Source organism: Lissotriton helveticus, chromosome 7 (assembly GCF_964261635.1).
Source record: "Lissotriton helveticus chromosome 7, aLisHel1.1, whole genome shotgun sequence".
NCBI classification, from domain to species: Eukaryota; Metazoa; Chordata; class Amphibia; order Caudata; family Salamandridae; genus Lissotriton; species Lissotriton helveticus.
Genome location: NC_136068.1, coordinates 712874132 through 712880131, shown reverse-complemented (window position 1 = coordinate 712880131; position 6000 = coordinate 712874132). Strand labels below are relative to the sequence as shown.

General features: G+C 43.7%; 1 protein-coding gene across 1 annotated transcript in view; it reads right to left on the bottom strand.

Moving 5' to 3' along the window:
• Positions 1–867: 867 nt before the first annotated feature.
• The window catches only part of JAKMIP2 (janus kinase and microtubule interacting protein 2), a 185799-nt gene continuing 180666 nt past the window's right edge, over positions 868–6000 (bottom strand). The window contains exon 21 of the mRNA XM_078650655.1: positions 868–1362. The gene's annotated coding sequence lies outside the window, so the exon portion shown is untranslated. The remainder of the gene's footprint in view (positions 1363–6000) is intronic.

The window sequence follows — 6000 nt, the reverse complement described above, 5'->3', positions numbered from 1 at the left end:
CATGCCTAGAGCCCTGTGACTTATTGCGTCTTGTCTTTTGATGTATCCCTCAGCTTGTCTAGTTATTCTTTCATGTCCCGCTCACTCACAAAGTATTAAGGCACCATTTGTTGGATCTGTGTAACCTCAAGTTCCAAAAGTTGAAAGATTATACCCCTGGCAAAGTTGGCTCAGCCGAGGTAGATAAAATGTGTTCCAAGCCTGTTGGATGAAAAAGCAACGTGTAAATAGACATATAAAGCTCATATACATCCCACTGAATTTGGAAAACTACACAATGACAAGATTGTGTCTACTTTTGTTTTTGTCATCATAAACACACAGGTTTCCCTAGACCATCCACACCTACGCATTTAGACATGCTACCATGAGTGAGAATGATTCCATCGCTCTATCCTTCATATGAATGTCTTATGATACCCTTAACTATTGCCAAGTTAGAGCCATCTCTTTCCCATATGTTGCAAAGGTACAGCCCAAACGTGAGTTATATTTCTACAAGAGGGAACAAAATGCTTAAAGACGAGCACCTCTGATAGGCTCCATCGAGGAACATGCTGGAAGGACACGCTGCCATTTTGGAAATGTAATTGGATGGCTTTGTCTGTCACACTGATCAATTCTGCTCTTACAAAACTAAACGTAAGACAATGGGCAATTTTTACGAGATGCCACAGGACAGGAATCCTTATCCAGTTGGATTTCGTGTTTTCCTTCAAATTCCACCTGCCAGTTTCTGGAACTCTGAAATCAGATCAACAAATTCACCATCGGTGTGTTTCCGTTGTTTGGATTCCAAGATTTGCAACTTTGCTGTTCCTGAGTTTTTATGCAAAGAGATCCCCCTGGAGTAAGCAAGCCAGACACTGACAATGTAATCATTTATTGTAAACATCTTCTGATGTTTTTTTGAGTACTTCTCCTATTTTTCCCTGTGTGTGTTTAATATGTTTATATTCAATCCCGCTATTTGATGGAGTTACATTAAAATCACCCCCCTGCACAGCAGGGATACATTGGATGGTTCCTTGGTAACTTTGGTTCCATATCCAAGGTGTGTTCCTTGACCTTCTGTTATGCTGTATTTTGTTCAAACCTTTATCTTCTTCAATGAAAGCACATAGTTTGGCAGCGTTCTCTTTGCCACTCTAAATCGACAAATGCGATTTTAATAAACTGCAGCATATTGTGTAGTCTTAGTCAGGAAGCGTCAAGTAGCAAATCCGGCGGAATGGCTTTCAATTGCGTGGCGGGAGGCAGTAGTCCTGGCTACAGAGTTTTTAACAGGTGTAAACAAGGTTCTCATCTAGCAGGTTTGGAAGCATTTGCCTTTTTAAGGAGTTATCCGCACAGCCTGGAACGCTAAAAAACAAAAAACAGAAAACCAAGTCAGAAAACAGGCAACACATTCATTCCATAAGAGGGAACTCCATTTAGATTAGGTTTCTCTGAAGTGCACATAGACATGTGAGATGCATTGTCTCTTTATTGTAAGCAAACTAAGACCCTGGGCCTGAAGGTCGTGATGCTTCTTGATTCTGCCATCTTTTTTTTTTTTTTTTTTTTTTTAGCATTTCCTGTTGAATGCTTCAGGGTCTGAACTTTAGTATGTGCAATTCCCTTTTTCTCCCTTAGGGGCGCTGAAACCCTCTTTCCAGATACTGAAATACCACACATGTAGGTGCTCCTGAAACATGATATAAACAACAGCAGAGTCAAAGCACTTCCTAGTTCCCAGATTACCTAGTATTAATCTTCATCACTCGCTTCTCGGTAATCTTCTTTACTCGCGCCTCCCTTATTTCACCCTAGAGTTTATATTGTAAGGTTCCTACATCGTTGCGAAAACCTTATGCTTCAGAAAATGTCCATTCCCTTTTTCAAGTTTCTCTTCCCTCACATAAAGACCCTTTCTTTCCCTACCAGAGACACTATAATGGGAGTATTCATGAAATAACCCCATATTAAATGTGACACACCAATATAGAGATTGGTGTTGAAGAGATGTCCGGATGGAGGGCAGAACGTACATCGTGCAACATAGAAAAAGAAGCAGACTCACAAATATTACTGATAATTTTTCCAAGCACTAACTCCTCACCCCTTTCTTTGTTCTATTCCCTGCAGCATGAGAATATAGCCGCGTGGCGTACCCTTAGCGCAACCTACAGAGAAGAATAATGACATTTCTGTCACCCCCTGCAGTTTAGTATAGTTCACATCACAGCCAAGACCTGGAACGAGCTCCCTGTGAACATCAGAGGCTCCCCGACCCTGCACACGTTCAGGAAGGACCTCAAGACCTGGCTCTTCGACTGATTCGGAGCTGTACAAGAGCGCCATGAGACCCTCACGGGGGAGTAGCGCGCTTTACAAACCCTGATTGATTGATTGATTGATTGATCAAGAGAGTAATAGAGTACAACTTTTTCACTTTGTGAAAAAATATGGCATTCATGAAAAAGTTAGAACTTGACCAAAACACAAACATCTGGGAAGGCTATATCATCATTGCCCTGGAAACATGTAGAAAACAGAGGCAGCCATGCCACTAAAGGGTCGAGTCTCGTTTGAATCAAATGTCTGGCTATGGCTCAGCCCAGGTTCCTCTCGGACACACAAGCCAAAACAATATGACTCCCCCTTACCCCTTGCCTCCTCTCCCTCCCTTGCAGCATTATTCAAAACTCCTCTCTTGAGTGCATCAACAGTGCTCAATGTGTAAAAGAATAAGTACTGGGGCCCAAGGTGTTGCTCAGAATCCACTGCCAGTGCTATAAAAAAAACAAGCATTTGCAATGCAATAGGTCTCGCATTAGGAAAGTTTGAGCTATTGGTATTGTAAATGACAAATTTTGTATTTGTGTTGGTTTTGAAAATTGCGAAATTAATAGCTTTGTCATTTACAATGCAAATAGTTGTAACTTTTGCAAATGTGACACATATAGCATTTGTAATGCAATATGTGTTGTATTTAAGTGACTTAGATGTATTGATATTACAAATAACAATGGCTTACATTTTTTAAAAAATAATTAATACTTAAATAAAAGTTATTGTAATTTATAATGGCAATAGCTTAAACGTTTGTGAATAACTTTTGTGAAGATTATGTTCAGTGTATTTTATTGTGATGAAAATCCAAGAACAGAAGTGAAATATTAACATCTTTGTGTTACATTTGTAATAAAGCTTGAAACATTGAGAGAACATATTTGAACCAGGTGTTGTTGAATGGTTGCACAGATTGATGTTGGGGTGGCGCTAAGTGATGTTGTGATTAGCGAACGAGTGATGCTGTGGCGTTCAGTGATGCTGTGGTAGCACATAGTGATGTTGTGGTGCCCCTGAGTGATGCTGTGGTGGTGCGGAGTGATGCTGTATGCTATGCTATGTTTTGTTTTGCTATCCTATGTTTTGTTTTGTTATGCTATGCTATGTTTTGCTATCCTATGCTTTGATTTGTTATGTTATGCTATGCTGTGTTTTGTTATGCTATGTTTTGTTAGGCTATGCTATGTGTTGTTTGTTATGCTATGCTATGTTTTGTTGTGTTTTATTATGCTATGCTTAGTTTTGCTATGCTGTTTTGTTATGCTATGCTATGCTATATTGTGTTTGGTATGCTATGTTTTGCTATGCTATTATATGTTTTGTTTTGCTATGCTATATTTTGTTGTGTTTTGTTAAGCTATGCTATGTTTTGTTGTGTTTTGCTATGTTGTGTTATGCTATGTGTTGTGTTCTGTTATGCTATGGTTTGTTATGTTATGCTATGTTTTGTTATGCTATGCTATGTTTTGTTTTGCTATGCTATGTTTTGTTTTGCTATCCTATGCTTTGTTTTGTTATGCTTTGTTATGCTATACTATGTTTTGTTGTGTTTCGCTATGCTATGCTTTGTTATGCTATGCTATGTTTTGTTATGCTATGCTATGTTTTGTTGTGTTTTATTATGCTATGCTATGTTTTGCTATGCTATGTTTTGTTATGCTATGTTTTGTTATGCTATGCTATGCTTTGTTATGCTATGTTTTCTTATGCTATGCTATGCTAAGCTTGTTTTGTTATGCTAAGCTATGTTGTGTTGTGTTTTGTTGTGCTATGCTATGTTTTGTTGTGTTATGTTATGCTATGCTATGTTTTGTTGTGTTTTTCTATTTTTTGTTATGCTATGTTTTGGTACGCTATGCTTTGTTATGTTATGCTATGTTTTGTTCTGCTATGTTCTGTTGTGTTTTGTTATGCTATGCTATGTTTGGTCTACTGTGCTATGTTTTGTTTTGCTATGCTTTGTTATGTTATGCTATGCTTTGTTATTTTATGCTATGCTTTGTTTTGTTATGCTATGTTTTGTCATGCTAAGCTATGGGTTGTTGTGTGGGCAGGCCTGTTAGTTCCAGGTGAGGCAAATACAATTAAGTGGTTGTCAAGTGTATCACAACATTGTTCTGGCTCAAAAGGTAAGCAGTGAGGAAATGCCCTGGGTAGATTAGCAGTGATGGCTTTCTAAAACGGTTGCAATGTGCTATAGACATGTGAAAACGCCAATGCCTGGTATTGATCAGTTAAGATGGCAGTGTCCTCTATCGATTAGTCTTACATCTTATTTATAGAGGTCATATGTTGGGGTGCATTTCAAGCCAATGTGTGAGGGCTCACAACAACCGAACCAGTTAGCAGGGCCAGATCGTGAGCATTGCCTGGTATGGGCCAGCGATAAAGTAACTCCTATACACCAGTTATGATGACAGAAGTACTGTGCACTAACTAGTCAGTGAGAGATGCTAAGACTGATTATGGTGAGAGGAGGAGCAGTGTTCATAAGTGATGATAAAGGGGATGCAGATCTAATCAGGTAGTGGTGGAAGTAGCTGAAAGTGTACATGAAATGTGCTAGTGTTCGGACGGCATTGCACCACAGTCACAGGATGGTGATCGCAGGGTACCCCATACTCACCTCCGCCGGTACTCGTCCCGCTCTCTCTTCATCTTGCCCAGCACATTGTAGAGCGCCCGGATCTCGGGGGTGATGGTATCGATCTGGACCCCTACTCCATCAGGATGCGTCCATGTCACTCCTGGTCCCTGCACGGTGTGCGTGCCCCGCACCTGGGTGTAGTTCCAGATGGTGCCGGGCATGGAGCCCTGAGAAGGCCCGGTCTGCACCCCCTGGTCTCGGGTAAAGGTGCGGAAGCGGTCCGGCCGGGTGGGCGCCGCCGGCTCGCGGGGTGTCCGCTCCAGCCGCCCCTCCAGCGTCCGGTTCCGCTGCTCCAGCTCGTGCACCCGGGACAGGAAGCGGCAGAAGCGGACATTGAGGGTCTGCAGCAGATGAATGTCCGAGCCCAAGTCATCCCTCAGGGCCGAGGGCACCGGCGAAGGGGGCGCGAGCAGCAGAGGCCCGCGGGCGGGGGCAGCCATGCCTCGGGCCATGTCTCCGAATAGCAGCGAGCCCATGATGCGGCCCCCGTGGGGGGCGCGCCGGGCCGGTGGAGCCTCCGAGGCCCAGCGAGAGGGGTAGGGGTCTGAGGTCCGGGGGTGAGTGGGTTCTGTGGGCCGCCCCAAGGAGAACGGCTCGGAGGGCCGCCGGGGACATGCTCGGGGGTCTCCGGGTAAGTGTTCGGACGGTGGCCGCGAATCCGCACTCATGGGTTCGGGCGGCCGCCGGGCCTCGGCGGGTAGGGCGCTGGTGGCGGCCGTGGCTGCGGTGGGGGCTGCAGTGTGTGTATGCGGGGCTCTGCAGACCGCCGCAATCCATCCACAGCCTGTGCTCTGAAGCCGGGAGCCGCAGCAACAGCCTAAGCACCGGTCTCTGCATCGGAAATAATGTTTCATTTAGTGCGTCACCTGGAAGTGTTCCATGGGGCACTGACTCATGTCCCCCAAGGTTAGTGAAGAAGCAAGCCAGCAGCCAGAAAAGTAAAATACCCACACCACCCCAACATTAAGCCACATATCAATTCACAGTTGATTATGTGAGTTGAATGAGCCACGCACTTG